Source organism: Varroa destructor, unplaced genomic scaffold, assembly GCF_002443255.2.
Source record: "Varroa destructor unplaced genomic scaffold, Vdes_3.0 BEIS01000005.1, whole genome shotgun sequence".
NCBI classification, from domain to species: Eukaryota; Metazoa; Arthropoda; class Arachnida; order Mesostigmata; family Varroidae; genus Varroa; species Varroa destructor.
In genome coordinates this window covers 19607930-19629956 of record NW_019211458.1, presented here as the reverse complement: position 1 = coordinate 19629956, position 22027 = coordinate 19607930, and the positions used below count along the sequence as shown (strand labels likewise).

Sequence of the window (22027 nt, the reverse complement as noted above, 5' to 3'; positions counted from 1 at the left end):
GTGTCAGCTTCTGTTCGGCAAGTCCCTTTGCCAGCCTTGATATTTTGAGAACAATAGCCCTTCTCTCTCTCTCTCTATGAGAATTAACGAGAAAGGACCTAGCAGCCGAGCAAAGTCAATGTGTTTGGTGGGCGGCCGTCGTCGACATTTCAAATGTTATTGCAAATCCAAAATTACATTGCTATAAAAAATCAAAGGGCACCAGAGTCCCATGCAGTTAAGCCTGCGCCACTTCGGGCTTCCTATATGGCTGCTCTCGTTCTCTGTCTTTTTCGGTAGTTCTTTCTTTTCCCATTGCCAAAGTTTGGCCTGCGTTTTCATCGTATCAGCCCTTTCAGTTCCGCTACTGTTGCATACTACAAAACGGTATCGAGAGAAGATACAGTAATATATGCATGAAGCGAGTCGTGGGGGATTAGGGCATTCGCAGTTGTTTTGTCTGGCCTGTTCCCTCCCTGGTGACGAAACAGTTGAAACAGTTCCCATTCTCCGTCGTCTACAAACCTCCTTCAGCCTTCCTTGCTCGTTTGTGCCTTGGCTAACGTCAGCATTGGGGGCCACAACGAAGAACCTTGCTTGCTCAGCTTTGCGGAGCTGGCTATTACAGCGGGCCTAGTAGCATAGTGTCGAGTGCACGATGTTCGCTCATTCAAGAAGTGGAGTACGTCTGTGTTCTTTAAATGAACGATAAACTGTGCTTGGTAGAGCGCGATAGTGTGGCGATCGAGGGACACAATGAATGAGGACAGCCGTCGCTGTAGAAGCTACGGATCTGTGACGACAGTGACTTTTGCCAAAGCGGTATAGGGAACGAGGGGGGAGTGGGGAGCCAATGGGCAAGGTGGGAGTTCGTATTGTTTCTCTGTCGCAGGCCAGTGAATCGGAGGCCAGGGATTTTCTTGCTGGCTCTACTTCTGGGTTGGGCACACGATGGTCGTATAGCGGGTGCGATGAGTCGACTAGTAAACGAACTGTCTTCAAGCTTCAGTCTGCCCGTGCAGTTCGTGTGCGCGGTCATGTAGGGTTTCTCGGCACTAGAGGAACCGCCGCTGCCATGACCTCCCACTTACTTCTACCCTCGGCTACTATCACTGTCCCCCTATAGAGGCACTGCTTCTGCTGCCATCGCTGTCGCCATCATTGCTGCAGTAGACTAACTAGAGAGAGAGTCGAGAATTCAGTCATTAAAACTTATTCATTTGATCATTTAGTTACCGTTGCTACACCGTCTTTTCACGAACATTGCTCGGATTGCCCCGGCGTTCCTCTGGCTTCTCCTAGTGATAGAGGCAGATAAAACGGATCTTCCTTTTTGAGTCGCCTTCTTTTGTATCCATCGTACGAGACTGGCTGCTCCTTACCCGTCGCTATTCCCCCAGCTGCTAGATGCCACTGCTAATGTCCGTTTGCCGCTCATCGTTGTCCTCGCTTCCATTGCCTCCTTCGAGTTTTTTCCGCTGTTTAGCCCATAGTGATCTCTTCGCTTCGCACTAATTCATCCATTCATCCCTTTGCTCATTGAGTTTGGAATGCAAAGGTGAACTCAGACAACCCAGCTCAATGTTTCTTTCCTTCACAGCCACCGCTCTTGCCGTTGCTGGTATTTATTTCAGTAGCGCGGTACTATCGTTGCTATTTCTGCTGGCATCAATACTGCATCAGTGTCACTTACGACTAATACTGAGGCCCCGAGACTCTAGGAAAGTTCACTGGACGAATGTTCCCTGACTACCTTCCTGGCTGAAAAACAGGCCGCAGGCATATCACCTTGCAAGCATGTGATCCCTCGATTTAGAACCGCGTGATCAGCTTCAGGGTGTCCAAATGAAGGTACGCAAGGGTTATGCAAAACGTATGTCCGGGCAAGTGCAGCAAAAGAAGTTATGCAGTTCAGTCATTAATGGTGTGTCGCGTAATCGTAGGTGGCGCTATAGTTACCCGGCCTCCCGTGGCCCTGGTAAATTCTTACCTGCACCCACTCCTGCTACTGGCTGATGAATATTGAACTAATCTGTAGCTAACTAACATTGTTCCAACTGCAACTGTGGGGGCACTAGAGGAAACCCACATGAAGTGCAAGGGGAGAAAGAACGTCTAGGAAAACAGTGCAAGAGGTTGAAGACAAACAGAAAAAACCGAAGAGAGAGAGATAAGTAGGCAATGGAACCCAGGACTTGACTACAGCACGGGGTTACTGAGCAGCTGTAGAAAAGCACTACATACCTAAATGTTTCGAGTTTTACATCCGGCACCGTCACTAAGCATTCCATCAGATAAGCACTACATACCTAGTGGGCAACAACCGTACTAGAAGGGCTTTTGTCATTTGCAGAGCATTCGATATGTATTCCTATAGCTTCTGCTGCATTAGGCCATTGCTGTTTTTTGAAATAGTTGCCCCTGTCCTATTCACGTTCAATGTGCCCTTGCATGCCAAATAGCACGAAGTAGTTCAAATCGTTAACCTTGCTTGAAAATAGCAAAGGTTACCTGATAATTGAAGTTAAATTTTACAACTAAATGAATCTCATTCGTAATTTTGACTTCTAAAGAGGCTCAACTTATGCACGACTATGACTTAAACTTAAATCTAACTGCCTTTGATCGAAGCGACTTTACCAGGAAACGTATGTAGGTGATGTAGATGTTGTTATCTATGACCGTAGTGCGGATCAGACGAACAGAGCATGAAATCTGAAATCCAAATGGCCCTAAACAAGTTTACTTTTCGCTATCGTATTGCACTGTCTACCTACGCGAAGTCGTAATGATGACATGCACGGTTCAATGAAAAATTCATTTCCACTATGGATTTAATTCCGTAATAGAGGCAACGACTACGATCTTACGTTGTGAGCGCGTGTTGAATCATATTCCTTTGAATATTGCATGATAACTTCCTACATGGGCCTAATGTCAAATGAGTTGGTTTGATTTTCTAAGTGATGGTAAATAAGAAAGCATTTCTGAATAAATCAAGTATCATCGTTGTCGTTGCCTTCACCTGCCCGTCACGAATGATCTGAGATAGCAGCATTATTCATACAGCCTCTTATGACTATAAGGACATCAACGTAAACGAATACACATACATACTTATTCGATCGAAGTTGACGACGCAGGGTCACGTTCTAGACAACATAGCCTTCAGAAATACTCACGCGAGAGATACTATTAAGCAAAGCATGTCTCGAGATGTGAAGAGATGAAAAGACATTGAAGTTCCCCAAAGACAGAAGCTGTGCCTATTACATCGTTAGGCCGTTAGTAGTACTTAAGCTAATGCTGCTAAGGTACTGCTTGTCGATTAAACGTTGCTCCTTATTAAAAAAAAACTACGTTTACAGAAACTTAACAGCCATGCACAGCAGACAGAGTAGTACGCTTTGAACAATCTAGCTCTACTAATTTTAAACACTACAACACATGTTTATGTGCTTTGGTGGCTAAGATCAACTCGTATGTTCGAGGCAACAAAAAGCCACTATTTGCTCGTAACTTTATTTAGTTTTTTTGAAAAACGAACTTTTTGACTGTGGATTGCTACTTGACCCTACCAGTGGTTGATGCTTACTAAGGATACGGAATCCTATCTGTGAGTGTTGGCTGGAAGTAACTGAGACTCGTACATTTTCAGTGGTTAAAGAACAACCGATGTTGCCTTGCTCTTACCCACTGTTATAGACCTGTAGCATTATCAATATATATATGCACGTACAAATTGTATAAGTAAAATGCCCTGAAGAACCTAGCAACGAACGGCTTCTAGACCGAAATGGGCAACGTGGGTTAAGTTTGGCCGTGGTGTATCTATCCTTAGCAGCAAATAGGCTAGTTGCTATGCATATGTGGGTGCTTCCGCGTAATAACAATGCTTCTCCGGGCGTCATTCGACGAATCACGGAAATCTGTAACAATTAAGGTATAATATTATTGATAAGGATACTGCGAATCTGAAACGCGGTTTCGGTGAATTTACAAGCTAGAATTCTTTATTATTTAGTACGCATTACGCAAAAAATCGTATATTGAGGTCTCTATTTGTTGACTATTTATAAATTCTCTCGGAAGCTATTCTTCAATAGGTATTGTTGTGGGCTTGTTATATATAATACACCTCGGATTAATTGCGTTTGCTTAATACAGACACCTTTTTAAAACTGACTCAGACTAGAACGTTTACGGCGCATCTGCACGTTACAGATCAACTTATGTGGTATTCTATACGATTTACAGTCTAATGTATGCTAACATCTAAAGGGAGTTCAAGTATCTTGAATACTGTTTTTTACATCATTTTTTTTACGGAAGCTCCCAAACGGAAGAGATTCGGTCGCGGCCAAACCTCGAAAATCGTTTAAAGTGTATTATTCATATAAAAACCTTGCATTTGCTTATATTTTAATAACTAACATTGGTGTACCAAATAAATGAGATTTTTACATACTTTAATAAAATCCCTAACATTTGTGATTTACGATTGGCTGACAATAGGAGGGAAAGAGACTTAATTTCAGAGAAGGAAAGTCGGGGGGTAAAAGTTTCCAGAAGAGTAAAATACCGAAGTACCATAGAGAATATATCTGATAATTGAGATTCGAAATATTTGGAAGGACGGCATGTTTCAGGCAATCAAAAAGTGAAATTCAGATTCTAGAATCTGTTGAGTTGAAAAGGTTGGATCTTGATGAAGAAATCGGTAACAAATATTGGGGGTTACTAACGTGCTTGATGTTGACTACGCAGTGGGGGCCGGCAGAGTTCAATCAAAAATTCCTTGGTCTTCTCGGAAACGCGTCTTCAGCACGATACTACCGCGTACTTCATTTACAGATCATTAAAATTCACAGTTACTGTTTACAAATTACTTTTTTCTTTTATTAAAGAGCCTCCGAATTCGATATAACTAATTTTATTCTTTCACTGGATCTTTCGACAATACCAATCAATCTTACACGCCTCGCATATTCATGCGGACGCATATATGGTCCTGTGTGATTTGACACAGGAAGTTAATCGAGTATTGACGCGGGAGTGGTGAAAGGTCGTGGGATGAGGTCGCACACCTTAACCTTAAACACTTTCGCTATTTTCGCATGCCCTTTAGCCAGCCTCGTACGTCGCGGCAGACATCGCTCATTGTCAATGCCCAAAAACATTACGACGTGTATTTTGAACACGCGAATACGCCCGCCGTAGAACATGGCATCAAGCATAAGCACGAGGACCCGCAAAGCGTGTTTCCCGTATCATTCCTGTACCGACGGTGATAGCTGCGGCGCCACAGTTCTACTGACTAGCTCGACTCTGTTCGATACCATGCCGCTCACTTGGATTTTTATCTCGTGCGAGTACCCGTCCACTGCCTGCGTTGGTACACCACACTGAACAGACCATCACGGTAATATGTACCCACTCAGGCCTACAGTCGGCTTTGCGCGTCATCGCAGGCAAACTGGCACACTGTGTCTATGAAAGCAAAGGAAGGCGGCGTTTCTCAATCGCGCACTTTAGTGATACTAGCGGAATTGAGGAGAGGAAAAAACAAGAGGGAAAGTAAAAGGAGTTTTGGCGTCACCCCCAGGCAAAGCCATTCCGACCCTCATATGATCCTCTGCGTTTGCTACCACTGGCAAGTAGAAGAGAAATAGTTCTCTGCAACTATAGCAAAAGAGTGAGAAAACAGCGGGTCCTGATTCGTGTTCTGTATGGTCACATAGAACGAAGGACGACAGCATCAAGCGACTAGCAAAGTTAGGAGTAGCATGGGCTGTGTAACTGGTTCTCGTGTGTGGCGGTGAACGCGGTTATTTTTTGGAATTTCGCGGGCTCATTGTGGCAGAAGTTGAGTTTCGTTAAGTTGGCCTAGCCTTTGTTATGAGTCGCTTGTGTTGTTGTTGTTACTAACATAGCAACTTGCCACTCGGTTGGGAACAGGGGAAGAAGTGACTCTTTCATACCGCCAGCTCCCTCTATCTCCTATTTTCTCGCATTTTGGCATGCACGCTCATTTGCGTTCTCCTGGTCACAAGTTATGAGGAAGTTTGAAGTTCGCATAGAGGCAGCAGTTAGTTTCGTGCCTGCTTCCGCTGCTGCTGTTGTTATACTCACGATCACGCATAATGCGTTTGATCCGGATCTAGTGTAGTGCTCCTCAAGGGGCGCGGGCCCTCCTTTACTACGTTCTTTCTGATGTCATCCAGTGTAAGGTCTCCAATACGCTCCATGTTCACCAGTGCTGGCGAGCTTGGTATCGGGTGCGGGTGCGTCAAGCGAGAAATATAGCAAGAATTAGATTATGGTAAAAATGCAAGAGAACGGATCAGAGGTTGCCTAGACTTATTGCTAAATTCAAAGCAGAATGGAGAGTCTAAAACTTGCTTCTTTTCTCTGTTCTATTGCATCCAATCGTCAGTATCAAAAAAATAGACGACTGAGAACCCAGCCTCAACGATATCTTCGCTCAAATATAGTTTTTTTCTGAGGAACTTATGCTTCGGTACCACAAGCAGCAACGACTGTACGAGAACAATAGTCTTTGTTTGAGTTTTTGTCATGGAGCAATTTTCAGTAGGGCATAGAAAAACGTTAAAATCTATATAACCAAGCTAAGATTTAAGTATATTGTTGCTATAAACTGCATTACATGTATATAAACTGGCAAAGACGTTCATCCGCTATATTGTCATTGTTAGTCAAGCTCACAAATAATTACGACTCATCTACTCTACGGCTCTAAACATAACGGTGACCCTGTATGCGTTAACCCAAGTCGAGGGTTGACCTCTTTCACAAGCATGTTGTTATCACACACAAGACTCTAGGTAACACCGTTTTCATGGAGCCAAAAACACTATTAGCAGAACTGATTGCGCGTAAGCGCAGCTTTTTTTTTGACATTTATTTTTTTTTCAATTTTATTTATTATCCAAAAAAATATGCATTTAAACGTGCTTTCAGTCTAGCCTTGGCGCCTTGGTTTAGCGTTGCACATCTGTGATGATAAACAACAACTACTTCAAGGAAAAACACTTTTTTTTTCTGTAGTAAGAAGGTATCTAGAATATTTGCGTTTTCCAAGCATGTAACCTATATACCCAAACGATTATAATGATTTAAGAGTGTTTCGCAAAATAAAAGATAGACCAGTTTCTTATACATTGCTTAAGAACTTTAGATTTCAAATGAAGCTCAATTATCTGTGTATGCCCGGAGCGTTTGAGGGATGACAGAGGATGTGGCTTATGCTTAAGCTGCTTGTGAATCAATATACTACTGACAGAGGCGACTCTAATGGACAGCTTTGTTCAATGTAACTGGCACTCGCTTCGATCACGGCGTCTTCCCGGCGTAAACCACCCATATGTCCGTATCAAAGCGTTACTGTTCTTATCTTTTATATTTTCTTAATTGCGTCCCATGCGCAATAACACAATGCATTTAAATCTGGGCTGTAGCCCATATATTTGTTTCACAACATATCCACATGCTCAGCCAGCCAGCCAGCCAGCCAGCGCTACATGACGCTATCAGCGGGTGTACCGCTCTGCTGAAGTACGTATGTTTTACTATTCGATGCAACAAAAGCTGTATGGTTTCGTCATGATTTATAAAGTATTCAAATTGACTTATTTGGTAACAGACGCGTTTGATTAAAGGATATATACGACGACATCACTAAATGCGTTACTCCGAACGTAAGCATTGCCTTAAAAATTACTTCTACTCAAAATCGTTATAGACTCTGGATCGCGGGAAAGTCAACGGGTGCTGCTGCTGCAATCGATCATTGCATCGGCGATGGGTATTTTTGATTTTCGACAACGAATTGGAAACGGCCCGCTGTTGTCCGCCTAAAAGAACTCAGAAGCAAATGGGGATTTTTGCTTAAATTTGAGGATGTACTATTTTTCGTTGGGGGGTTTTTACGAACGATTCAACTCATGCACCGTATACAACATCTCATTTGAATTTAGGATCATCTAAAGCTCGCCTTTACAGCCTTCTAATTAGTTATGAAATCTTTAAAGCGGGTTTTCTATGTTGTTTTTTTCCGTTCTGGTAAGGCAGTCGCGCACTCAGGCTGTAATAAAGTCTCTAATCTTGGTAGAGGCTTATTCGCCGCTAAGCCATTCGATAATAACTGATCTTAGCTCAAAGGTCGAAAACAAACTCTCGCTTCCACTATGATGCGTTCAGGTTTCTCACTTAGAAGGAGCAGCCCTCGTTAGGGTACCAAATGAATAAGTACTCGTTACGAAAGATATGAGATAAAATTGTTTCACTTTTATTTCGAACATCCCGTACGTATATAGTTTGCTTAGAAGATTTAAGCTTCACCATGTGCAGGGTTTATGCATCAGTTTCAGCTTCCCAAAGAGCTATTGCAGTTATGAATCTAATGCTATTTTGTCATCTAGTCAAAATTTCCAAAAATAACCTATTTTAGCAAAATTCCACTTTAAAATTCTATAATGTCTTCCGGATTCTTTCTATGCCATTTCCTTCTTCGTGCTGTTATGCACTCGACGCTCGTAGGTTAGACGACGACGATGACGATGAGTTGATATCGTGCTGTCGTTGCTAATCTGTCACTGACTCATTCTCTCCGCTGATGCCTCAGGGTACCACTTCAACCAGTAGCGGCTCTTACGTGGGGCTGCGCTTCAGCATTGCAACTGCTTGACCTCGGACGCTGTCGTTTTCATCCTTTCTCAGCCGTCGCCTACTTCCGAACCTGGTACATCCACAAAATCTTCTCATAGCTTGGTCGTTTTCACCTCCTTTTTGCTATTGTCCCTTCTTTTCGGGTGGGTCATCTGTGCCGGATGGGGAGAAGGGAACAAGCGTGGCCGTTTGACTCACTTGGTTCAAACTCAAAGCCGCCCCAGAGGTTGAAAACTCTCATTAGTGGAGATTTTCTCAAGAAAAATAGAGACATCAAAGAAAAAGGATGAACCCCAAGAAACGTACTCTCGAAAAAAAGACTAGGAGAAGACGACGCTAGCGACAGCTGCATTGGCTATGCTCCTTCAGTGGAGCGGGAGGAGCACCTTTGAAGACGACGCTCAGGACAACGAACCAATGATGTTCAGGGCATCGACGTTCGAACGCCGAGAGAGAGCTAAAAGCAGGTAAAGCCTAAGTAGTTGTCGTTGCTTCCGCTGCTGGTATTTCTACAGCTGCTCCCGGAACCAAACGAAGGCCTTTCGTTCGCCGAGGAGAGATCACAATTCTAGAAAGGCAAGTTATATCGGCGCCAGCGGCGGTACCGACAGCAGGAAGAACTAAGATTCTAGTAGTAGCAGGTATAGGACAAACAGAAGAAAACGAGAAACCGGCAGACCGTAGGACCAGGCACAAGGATTACACACAGGTGCTTCGTGGAGAACAGCCGCTGTAGCTGTATAGTACTCAAGCAGAGGCAGCTGGCTGCAGTAGAGCTATTAAATACGGTTATATAGGGCTAGATAGCTGGCCATGTGACTGTTTGTGTGAGCAGCACCCAAGCACACGATGGAGCACACACATACATGAGCACGGCATAAAGGTACCAGGTTCGTCTGTATGAGTGCCCGAACTTCACAGCGAGGAAGAGGAGCTAACGAGAGAGAGAGAGAGAAGGAGAGTTTTCGAGAGCAAACGGCGAGAAATAATAAATTGACTATTAGAGTCTATTTTACTAAAATGATGAAAGACTGCAGCCAGGAAAACAGGAAAGCTGCTTGTCGAGAGAGAAGTAGCATTGTCTGAAGAAGGCCTGGCGTTCTTCAGAAAGACGGTTTTTGGCGTACTCATTCGACATGCTACTTGTGCCATTAACAAAAGGTCCACTAAAGCACTCAAAGGAAAAAGAAACGATAGCGGCCGCTACCTGTTGCTGCTGCCGCTGCTTTTGCAGCTGGTGAAATGACACTCGTGTATTGGGGTTCGATCTCCTGTTTTTGTGTGCACATTTTTTCGGAGTTTCTTATTGGCTCCGTTTTAGTAGAAAATGCCTATGGCAAGCATACGCTCGTTGGAGCGGATCTCCTTTGCCTGCTTGGGCCCACTGGGGCTCGGAAAATGTGCGGTCATTGTTAGTTTTGTTGAGAGTGTCTAAAATTGGTAATCTCAAGTTAAGCTGAGGACACAAGAATAGTTGGTGGATTATGGAGGAAAGAAGTTAGCTAATCTCTCTCGTGTAGTAGCCGAGCAATAGATATCGCGGATTAGGGGAACTCCGGATTCTGATTGATTTAGGGGATCAAGAAAACTCGTTTGCTCAGCTTTTAGCTTAGAGGTCAAAGGCTCATAATTAACAGAACACAAACGAAGACGGTCCGACAAAGGCTTAGCTTTATTCCGGGTTGTCATTTGACAGTATGCAAGGCTGCATTCGCGTTCTTTTATCTAAGACCTTTCATGTTTACTCGCATGTAGACAGACAATGTTGTTGCAAAGATACTTTGTTTGACAATTATAATAATAGGCAATTCCATTTTATTCTCGTGTTTATCAATGCGTTAGTTGACTGCTGGCAGTGCATTTAAACAGTCTATTGATCTTTCATTTTAGATTCCAGCTTGGTAAAATCCATAGGCAACGATTTCCAAGTCCTTTACCGCGAGACGATCTTGTGCGCTAACGATGCGCGCCACTATTACAAAACATGAAGCACTTCGTGTTTATTGCCAGAGGTCGGCGACGAGCAGAGTAAAAAAATGACCAGCCTTATTATATATTGTAGAGGCAGACGGCTTGGTGCTCACGATGTCGCCTTTCCATCATTGTTTCGCTTCGTAAATAAATGATCATAATATATCCATTATGATAGCGATATCCGAATTAGGTGGCTGTGAAAACCTCTATACAATTAATATAGAGTGCAAAAATGCAAGACGACAACATTAATTAGAGCTCGTTCTATTTAGCCATTAGTAATTTGGTTAATCGCACTTAGCTAAATCAAGCATTTGCTCGCTTGGCTATGAATACATTGTATTTCTGTACCCCAGGGTCGTGCTATTGTTCCTTCGACTATACTGTGAGGTTTCTGCTATTCATTGGTCGAAATGCCCATTCGAAGTAATGCAATTCTTGATCTCGGAAGGGCATTCATTAGATGCATGTCCATGCCTTCAAAGTAATCATGCCGTGGAAAAAACTCAAGCATCCCCTTGAAACGGTTTTAGCTTCCGTCTGTTTCGATTACGATCATCGATTGTTAGATGAATGTAGCGAGGTGTCTCGAAGTGGCCTTATCGGGTTTATATGCGCCTCAGTTGACTCGTCGTTGCTGTCATGGAAAGCGATGCAATTTCAGCTTTGCTTCGAAGTGTAGGCAGGAATATGGAACAGTTTTCCAGCCCAGCTTACGGTTAACTTCCTGCTGATATCAAACAGACGTTCGTAAGTTGAAGACGGATCCCGCTGTCAAACAGACGGGCATACGGACACATACAGCGATAAAAGATTAACTGGAAAATCTAGCGGATATCTATGTACGAACGTATTTATTTTGCCTGTTATGCTTGCAGAACGCCTATAATGCGTTAGAATAATCCTCACACTTTATGCTTAGTATAATACGTTATCCTGCTACTGTGTGTTGGGCACTTGGAATGTTGGACTGCACGATGTAAGCGTAAATTGGGCCTTTACATATATTTCAGTCTTTCTAACAGTGGGAGTATGTCCCCAAAGCACATAGGTCTATTGGACGTCGGTTGGCAGACGGCTGATTCTCTGAGTGTTCGTACTTTAAATGTTTTTGAATGCAGACACGCCATAATTTAGATCTAAATTGTCTGCTCATTGATGCGCATCGTCTCCGGCGGATCAACAAAAACAGACAACGGCTTTCGCACGTTGCATAGATGATATTTCCTTGCGTTAGACCATTCTAAATAGAAATATTATAAGTGTAGTAGCAATGGTTATGTAGCTATTCGCCCCCGTAATTCTGCTATGGTAAAGTTTACGGCTGTTGAACCTAAAAACACGTGGTGGTCTAGGTTACAAACCCGCCGTAAATATTCTTTGTTGCATGCTGGCAGCCACCAGTCTGAAATAATGCTGAAATTATTATTTTTTATTTACGTATTTATCTAAGATATCGTTATGCTAGTGCGGCTGCATGTGTATATTTCATTAGTTTTACTGAAGATGAGCCATTTATACAGCGGTGATACGAAGATTAAGGCAAGAGAGCAAATCGCAAGAGCACTTATTTATGATTTATAAACGAACCCTTGGAGTATGCAAGATGGATCGGATTTACACTTTCGACCCATGTGGATCTATACAGATGGAGCTGCTAGTCCTCGAAAGATCTCAGTGCCAAAGAAGAACACCAATCTCCATCGACAAAGCAAATATTGAAGCCCCCTTAGCTGTTCATAGAGTATTTTCTCAGAAAGTTCTGCCGGAGTTTCTGCACTTACTCTCAAAGATGTTTAACTTAATATCTGTGGTCATCGACTACCGTCAGCTACTTTTTCCCTCCCTCTGCGCATTAATGTAGGTATCTTAAGCAACAGATCTATGGCAAGTACATAAACAGCAAAAGGTAGAACAGATTTAAAATATGAGCACATTATTGGACGGGGCATGACCATCAATATGGAATATCTGTTGGGCAAACAGACGGAAATCCGGAGAAGGTGTCACGTTGTGCCCATGGATTTTGTCGTAGCCGCTGAATAGACTTTGCGACTTTGGCGCCGACCAAGCTCGCCCTGTCCTCTCACATCCGCAATGGTATTGGCCTGTGGACCAATTTGGCGAAGAATACCTAGGTAGTGAACTCACTTGTAACGGGTCGAACATAAAATTTATCGATGCATATAAAGCGACAGAATATTTGCTTGCTATGATAATATACATAAGCACATTTGTTTGAGATAAGATGATATAAGTTATTCTGTATATATTTGGAAGGACATGATACGAGTTCGATTTGGAATTATAACGACGGCTAGCTTGAGTCTTGCTAGGCTGAACTTCTTGAGGACCTTGGAGTATTTCTTATTTGATAACCGCGTAACTTCATACATTTCATAAACGCAATGCGGATGTTTACTGATTTATCGCATTTCTTATCCTTCTTTTGCCTCATTACTCTTGAACCCATTTGTATTTTATTATGACTAGACTTACGGCCAATACACTCTGATTGTTTAGGACACTAAACCAACAAAGTCTACCGTAGGTGGCCGTATCTACTGTAGACTTACCTTTATCTGTAATTAGTTACTTCATGATTCTACAAGAGCAAAGGCCGTTTGCTAAACCCAGTGCCGAAAAAGTCTGTCTTTAGATACGTGACAACTATACTCAAAGCATAGACCCTAGTAAAATATTGTTGCTTCGAAGATCAGCCCATCTGTTACCTGATCCAGTCCTGCGTAGCAGGCACCGTACGTATCAAATCATGCGTGGTGTGAAGATGCATTGTATGTTTCTCTCCATACAACGCGAGAGGTGCCAGCTGAGTATAACCTAACCCAGCTAGCTACGAAACACGATGGTCCTTTACTGGTACGCCTTATTCGGCCCAGGTCGCCCATACCCGCCATTCAGTGAACTGTGGCGAATCTTCCTGTAACATAATTCCCGATTCGAATCAGGACCATACTAGCATCAGGACATGAACTAATGACGATGCTCCTAAATGATTACTGGTGGAGTGCATTCGATTTATCGAGAGGTCCCGAGAAGGCCATACTGGCGCGATATGCCTTCGGTGGTGTTGAGCGCCTGAAGCGGTTCCTTTACCGGTGCGCGCCACCGCCTATGTATGGCTTTGTATCTTATCGTCGAAGCGTGCTGTTCACAGCACGGCGACGCGCTGGGGCCAAAATGTACAAGTCAAACAAAAGTCCTATGGGCAGGCAAGCAGTTTTTCAAACACATACAAAACTGCCCCGCTAGATTATGCTTGGCGCCACATTTACTTCGACATGGCGTGGACATTTTGTTGAAAAGTCTATATAGTCGCCTTCTGATTTCTGTTAGCGACAGTTCAGACAGCGACATGCTCTGCTTCTCGGTACAAAAAGAAAAGGCTCCTAAGGAGCGAAACGTCATACCTGATTAGAAATGCTTTTAACACTTCCTATGTGGGATACTAGCAGGAATACACAGATTGCCTAGTATTTGCCTGCTAATCTTAGGGATACGTTGTGGCCTAGGTTCGAACCCGCTCATAGATATGTTCGTTTCGTGGTGAGAGCCAACTGCCTAAAGGAATGTCTAACAGCAATATCGGATGTAAAACTTGAAAGACAGGGAGTGTCGATGCCCTGCTTTCTCAGCTAGGCTATCTAGGTTAAGTTTAGGTCCTATTAATTTTTTTTTGTTGGCATTTGAAATATAAGTCCATGTCGTAGAAAGGTGAATATTTTTTCTTTATTTATTTGATCAGTTTTCATTGCAACGATTTTATTATTACTCTTATTACCTGCTTTAGCTGAAACTGCTACAGTGTGCGCATAGATATATATCCTATATTTGATCTAGTCTATAAATATATATAAATAAATAACAAGACCGAATAATGCGTTTGTTGCATATATAATCTACATCCCCGCTTTCGTTTGACTTTGAATGACTGAGCCCCACATTTCTCTTGTATTTCTCAGCAAAATGTTGGTTACTTTTTTGCAGTAAGTTCTTTGTTCTCATATAAAACTATCCAAACGATCACATTGCCAATGATAGACGTAGATTTCAATATTATTATTTACGATACGTATGTGTATCATGCGCCAATTTGAATTTTTTGCTAAAATGAAGGAGAGAGCAACTGTTGCAATAACGTTAGCCGTTCGTTAAACACACAGAAGAATTATTGTGTGTCAAACACTTATAGCACAGCACTGCCACGCACTTCACACTATCGATGAAAAAGGATGACTATTAAGGTGGCACTCCATCTACACCAGGTAAGAATGCAGTATCCGCGAGCGTGTGACGGCGTTAGTCTTTATCTGTTTCTCAGTCGATAGGTAGACCTGGCAGGAAACAGGACCTCACCTGTGTAGCCCCCATATGTCTTTTCTTAACGGCGTTAAAACACCGCCTGACGTTTGTGGGTCACAAGCGAAACACCTGAGGCCTAATGGCTTGGCTATCGACCCCTTGCGTTGTAAAATATTCTAGCCTTGCGTTACACACATAGACATAACGAGTAACCAGGTGAAAAAGTGTCGTCGTAACATATGAACCTGTTACTGCCTTCGCCTGAGCCTGATGGTGTAGGCAGCCGGCCAGACAAAATCTGATGCTACGTAAGTGTTCTTCTAGCAGTATTATTGGATGCCAGTTTTCGAACTTGTCACATCCTATGTTATCTCCAATATGTGTTGCAGCCAGCTAGTGCAAACAACCTTCTACACTACATATATATATATATATATATTAGATAACACGGTAAATGTGATGTTCCACATGCCCTTACATATTCTATCTGTATATCGTACTGTCGGATTGCTAATCTGCATTGTGGGGAGGCGTAGCTGTTAATTTCGTAGCCCGTTCCACTATCGCTTGTTCGATCACCATTGTATCATCATCACTAACAAACATACAAAAACGTAACGCTCAGCTTAAGGCAGGAGAACCGGAACTATTAAGTGAATAACTTTGTTTTATACCATAATTTCTACTGAAGTAACTTTATCAGCATACATACATAGATGGTATGTTACAACTCGGCTATACTTTCCATGTGTAAACAAGGAGGTACTAATATATGCACAGGAGCATGCTAAAAATCAAATACGAACAGTGGAATGCACTTACTACTGCTATATACATATAGCCATACAATGTAGTTTTCGTAGGCAACGAGTTAACAAACGATCGAATTCGCAGGTGAGTGGGGTAAAGACCAGTCGAATAGGTGGTTCGCATCTAGGGACGGAGAAATGGAATGTCATGTGTGGTGTGCGATGGCTAGAATCGTTCCTGCGAAGGGGGCAGACCATGGCTCCCAGCATTATGGCTGTGTCGAGGCCATCTCGAGCATAGGGTGTTGCAGAGAGGTTCCATTGACTGGCAGTATCCTAGGAAGCAGGCCACCCTGCGTCCTGCCACCGCCGCTGCCCCACTGCAGCCATATTCTAATCCGTTGCGCAGCATTCTTACCGTCCCACTCACTACGACCGCTGCCATTAGCATGGTCAGCACCCTCTCCATCCCCAGTTGAAAACAATGCCGCTAGATAGTAGCACCGGTGCTAGCCTCATTTCCGGACGCATATCCGGTAACACCGACGGCTGTGGCTGCAACTGCCTTTGACATTGCGGCGAAAACGCACTGCCGCAGGTGTCGGCAACCGCCTAACAGTTTGCTGTAGAAGCTAGAAACTGCATACTAGACGCTGAACGGCAAGCTCGCGTTCGGCGTTTGACTCCATGTCGCGAATAGTCGGCTGCATTACCGAGCATGCGCCGCGGAACATCGGAGGGTCACTGGGTACTCGTATTATTGGCGTGTTGAAAGGAAGGCCAACTGCAGCTTCATTCGTACTAACTCAAGGGGAGTTCCCTCTTCCTGTTATAGAAATACGTAGCATTGACACGCAGGCTTGCGCAAATCGTGCAGGGAGGGATCGTGGGTTCGGTGGGCAATGAACAATTTGGGGATTATATGTACAATACGTACGTGTAGAGAATCGCAGGGGCGTATATTTGAGGTGCTTTGGGGATCCTGAAAGAGTTTAGCTAGACGTAGTTGATGACCTTGACGTTTCGGTGTACGACCCAGGATATGCATAATGAGAAGAGGTTAGGTTTGGCTAGCCCCAGAGTAACGGACCAACTTGATAATTGTGGGGGCATCAACGCCGGTGCAGGTATGATGATTCGATAATTGAATACTGCGACCGGGGAATAATGCGTGAGGCGTATACTGTTTCAATAGCAAGACACGACTGATGTCGATAGATCGGATTGGTGCTTAACGCGTTTCAGAGTATGATCCGGCGAATTATTTGCTACTATTTAAAAAGTAATTAAGTCGCAATAACATTACAACGAGGTTGAAATTATACCATGCGTTATCTTTTACTACCTACTAGGACTATTATAGCAGAGAATTAGCAAACAACGCCTAACGCCTATTATAGGATAACAAAGTGATTCATGGTGAAGTTTGGGTAGATTGGGACGGTGTCGTTCGGCCACATGCAAAACAAGCCGGTACGCCCGGTCGAGCTACTTGACAACAACAAATAAAGTATTAAACATCAATAGCTAACATGAGGAATAGGAGAGATTACATTCTTGCGATAACATCGTACCTTGCTCTTTAGTTTCGAAATACTGTAACAGCTGCTGATTATGTTTCGTGGCCTCAGCACCTGTTGACGACAGTTGAGATTAATATGAACGTAAAATCCGTCCAGACGACCCAGTAAAGAATAGATAGAATAGTTGTAAATAATTAGCCCTGTCCAAGTGAACACCTATTACCTTACGGCCCGAGTTCGTACTGTATTCGTCTGTATTTACGGGTCAGGACAAAGGTTGGCCATTGGCTGTGTCAATAGCTAGTCTTTTTCTGACTAGCCTTCAGTTTCTTTTTGTTAGTATTTGATCAAATGCCGCTCAAGCCTCGATGGTTTCCTACCACTATACAAAGCTAGTACGTCATACTACACGTAGGTGAAGAAGCTGCCAATGGTCACAGAAGATTATTGCCCATTGAAGATCGTTTCCGTTATTACTATTGTATTATTGATAAGCCGGTAATCTCTACTAATTAGACGTGAATATGTTCTAGGTTGATACAAGCCTTTACGTATTGTAGTACCACGCATACACATCCACGACCCTTGATCAGTGTCGTTGCGGATTCGTGTTATTATCACTTTGTGAGGGCGGGCGGCGAGCTGCACCCGCCTGTTGGCCTATTTCTAAGTATGCGTATAGCACAGAAGATATGTTGTTAAATAAACGTTTCGCTCAGTATACAACTACTATTGTACCACAGTGCTACTGTGAACAATCGTGCACTGTATCGGTGGTAAGGCAATACAATTTGTCAACAATAAGGTAACACAAAGCCCTGTTAGGGAGGAAGGATTGACAACTTAAACAACTGTACAGCAACGGAAGCGTCGCATAGAAAATATGTTATTTACTGGTAAATCTCTCTGAATTATTGAGACGCTGGCCTGAACCGAAACATATAAGCAGGTTCTAACCTGTGTTTAGGTTAACGTCAATAGCCATCACCGTTGAGTTATGAATGTACCTAGTTGTACCTGTTAGCTGCACTAAAACATTCGGGTTCGGTTTGAAAATATTAGTGTTGCATTTGATATCGTTTTCAATTAGCCCACACCTCTTAGTAATGTAAAGGCTTCTCTAGCGTTTTGCCCCACGTAGTTCTCCACCGAATGGTACGCCTAAGTGGTTACACTCATATTCGAGCTAATGGACAAAAGGAAGTACGGTTCAAATATCGCTACTATTTCAAGTTGTTTAACTTTACTGATAACGAAATGTGCTATTAGGATTCACGATGCAGTATAAAACATGAGTTAGCAATGGAAGGCTAACGGAAAACTGTGCATAGCTATATCTACAGCGAGCTGTCTTCTATTGAACGAAGTCACAGTATGCAGTACTCACCATGCAAGTATGACCGTCCGTAATTTCATTTATCATCGATGTATAATCATTTGCCTACCGTCTTCTATACCTGCAACTTCTATCCCAGTAGTGCCGTCGGCCACAAGTGCCTTCCGCGTCGACGCCAAAGTGTAGTGTACATAGACGCTTATGCCTCTGTCGCTGTTCGCCATGACCCGCTAGAGAGTGTTTTCTTCTTTGTTTGCGCGCGTTGACGCATCCACTTTCTTTATCAGTGGTTCAGGCCGTGTCGCGTTACAAACACCGTTTTAGGTAGAAGAAACTAGGCCTATTCTTCGACAATCCAATGGCTCTACGGACCACCTGCCCGGCTCGCTGTTAGTGTTGCTGTTGCATTTATACATTGTAGCAGATGCTGCTATTGCAAATCAGGGAGATTGTCAGATTTTTCCGTGGATTAGAACGTGCGCAAAGCTCCAAACGCAGAAAGGCTGAAAGAGGATGAAGATGCAAAACGTAGATAGTAGTCCTACAGCCTGCACTGTGTACAGCCTGTTAGGCTTACAGTGCTGCCTTGATTCGTCATTTCCTGCTGCATGTAGGTACACAGAATGAACTCGTCTTAGTTCAGCGATCGAAAAGACCTCGCACGGGATTTTGACTGCGTCAACGGCGAGAGTTATTGTAAAGCAGTTAATGATAGAGAATAAAGCTCCTATCTGTGCACGACTGATAGTACAGCAGATACTATTGAACAATACTTTAAGCGACTGACAGGAACAGTAATAAGAAATAGAGGTATAGCATTAGGAATGGGCTAGTCAAAGTAGACGTTCCCGCGCGCGGTCCTCTAACACCTCTTTGATTGATCAGTTTCTTTTTGCCTAGCGCGTTTGTATCTACTGAAGTGCACGGCTCTGTCTGGCGTGTAAATCTCACGTTCCTAGGGTGCACGAACAGATGCCATCTGTGTGTATTAAACGGACTGAATTATTGGCCTATGGAAAGGCAAGCATTACCTCACGCATTGTTCAGGCTCAGACAGTTTGTAACATAACAAAAGTAGATGATATCAATAATTTCTCAATCATCAATCATGAAACCAATCATTAAATTAAGTTTGCCATTTTTATAGCAAGCTAAATATATTCATATCCATGATGACAATTGTTTGTTCAATGGACATAGCGGTGTGAGAGTGAACTCGATTAAAGTTAACACATCAACCCGCATAATACTGCAAATTCACTTCGTGTAAAGCAATCGTTAGATTTCTGTTGAGGAATGACGGCCCTACACGTTCAAAGATTGCGAGATGGCAACCATCTAAGAAGCCAAATGTCTACGTAACTCTATTGGTTAAATGGCGAGATGTAACTTTTCTAGACGTGTCTAGTTTGCAATAGGCGGTGGGCCAAAACTAAGGAAAAATACAAAGTAGTCTCACACTGACTTACGTCCATCCAATCTGACGAGACAGACAACGGTGGAATTTAGAATAGCCGTTTTCAATTTCCTCATTGTCATCCACTAGAGGTAGCCGGTCCTCGAACTTAAATCCGGACGATCGGAGAATTCTTTGATCCGTACCTGCATTTCATCTACTTCAGTGGGCAAATTGTTAGGCAAGACGACACTCGATGCCAGCGAGAACGAACAAAATAAGAAGACCGAATTTACTGTTCCCATTGATTTTGCAGACGTCGCTGTTTACTATGCATTATTTAACGGTGCCTTACGCGCACTATGACCGCCACGTATGGAGTTCGTCCATATCGTATCTACTAGTTCTAGGACCTACAGTCGACAGCGTATTGAGCACTGCATAGCCAGGCAACTCATAGAGTCACTGCGCAAAGCATGCGGAGAGAGACAAGGGAAAGAGGTGCGAACTTGTGATCTCACGCTTGCTTCTCTCCTTCGATCAAGACTAGCAAAAGCTTTCGTTTATCGAAAGAGCACCGAGTAAGTTTGGGTAGGTGTTCAAAATAGTAGAACACGAAGGACAGATGACGAGAAAGTACCCGCAAACGTCGCTTTCTCTGTTATAAACTCCACGAGTCGCTAAGCTCTCTGCTCCCGTTGAGCGTGGAGGAGGGTTGCTATATTTCTCTCTTGTTCTTTCACGCTTTCACCCCCCTTCTACCCCCCGACTCGACATCATCCTTCTTGATCGCAAGGTCCACAGACGGTTACAGAGCCGCACACTCATAAACGCACACAACTTCGCCGACAACGTTTCCCCCTTACCCTCTGCCACGACCAGAATTGTCCTCGCAAGAGGTCGTAGCGGCTAGCGTATATAATGAACTACAACGCTTGCCTAGATAAGGTGGTTTAGCGTTCCTCACTATTTCACCAGTTGTGGTTCCCTGATCCTGTTTTGTTGCCGTCGGGTTCCACCAGTGCCATAGCGGCTAGGGACAGTCCTTCAGCTGCCGAAGCCTTATAGTACCACAGCTGGTAGAAGTACAAGCGATAGTAGCGTTTATGTGGTAGCTTAGTGTTAACGACACATGAGAGGACGGTGTAAGGGGATGGGCGGTGAGAGGCGGTGCGAGAACAGTGGATGAGCTCTGAGGGACAGTTGACATGGAGGGCAGAAGTTATAGCATGGCCTGAATGCTTGGCCCCTTTGCTCCATTCATTGCCGTCGTTACTCTGGACGCTTCGGAGCTCCATCGTTCACAGTTGTTAACGCTGGCTGGATATGACAAAAGAGAAACCTCCCTTCGTGGCTTACTGGGTCACTTAGTGAATTTCTTCAATGGCTAACGCAGCACTTTACCCTCCGGATGCACGGCCTAGCCAGCGTTCAAGGATTTACCACCACGACCGGCTACCACTGCGGAACCACGTTACAGCCACGGCACGAAGTAGTAACAACGTGTAGTGCAGCGCGGCATCTACAGACGGTCATGCACATACTGGTCCGATGGTTGGCAATGAACGACTTCGGTTTCGTTCTGCGTGGCGTCGTTGATTGTTCATAGAAATGCTTCCGGTTTTAATTTCCCACTTCCGGGTGAACGATTCTAAAGCGGCTTTTGACACAGGCACGCATAGCTTCCTTGACCTATTCGCCGTAATGAAGGCATTGTTTTGTTACTGCCACGGTGGCTTCCGCTTTTCCATAGGAGCCGCAATACCAGCAACAGTGTCGGTAACGTGAATAATAATTGCCAGTCCACCAGTTTACATGGGGATCTAGAAGTAACTAAGTAAGCTTATAGGATATAATAAATTATAATGTAAACATTTTTCATCCACTTAAGTTAGAGCAGCAAGAGGAAACTGACGAGTTCTAGACTATAATCAGCAGTTGTCTATCTATTACAATGGTAAATAATTGCGTGTGTTACGATATCAGATCGCCCTATAGGTAAGCGAAGAATTAGGAAAAACTTGAATCTATATCATCATTATATTATTTAACGTTAGTG

The 22027-nt window shown here is 43.6% G+C and overlaps 1 long non-coding RNA gene across 13 annotated transcripts; it reads right to left on the bottom strand.

Annotated features, from left to right (window-relative positions):
• Window positions 1-2783: 2783 nt before the first annotated feature.
• On the bottom strand, window positions 2784-20607 carry LOC147755398 (uncharacterized). Of its 13 annotated transcripts, none has more exons than XR_015329196.1 (4): window positions 20042-20607; window positions 18694-19075; window positions 17288-17347; window positions 2784-3908 (listed from the first exon to the last, which is right to left on the bottom strand). It is a non-coding gene; the product is annotated as an uncharacterized LOC147755398 (long non-coding RNA). The 13 variants fall into 13 exon arrangements; XR_015329197.1 differs by lacking the exon at window positions 2784-3908 and adding an exon at window positions 10317-11412 and having other exon boundaries at window positions 18624-19075; XR_015329198.1 differs by lacking the exon at window positions 2784-3908 and adding an exon at window positions 10317-11371 and having other exon boundaries at window positions 20042-20606.
• Between the last annotated feature and the right edge of the window lie 1420 nt (window positions 20608-22027).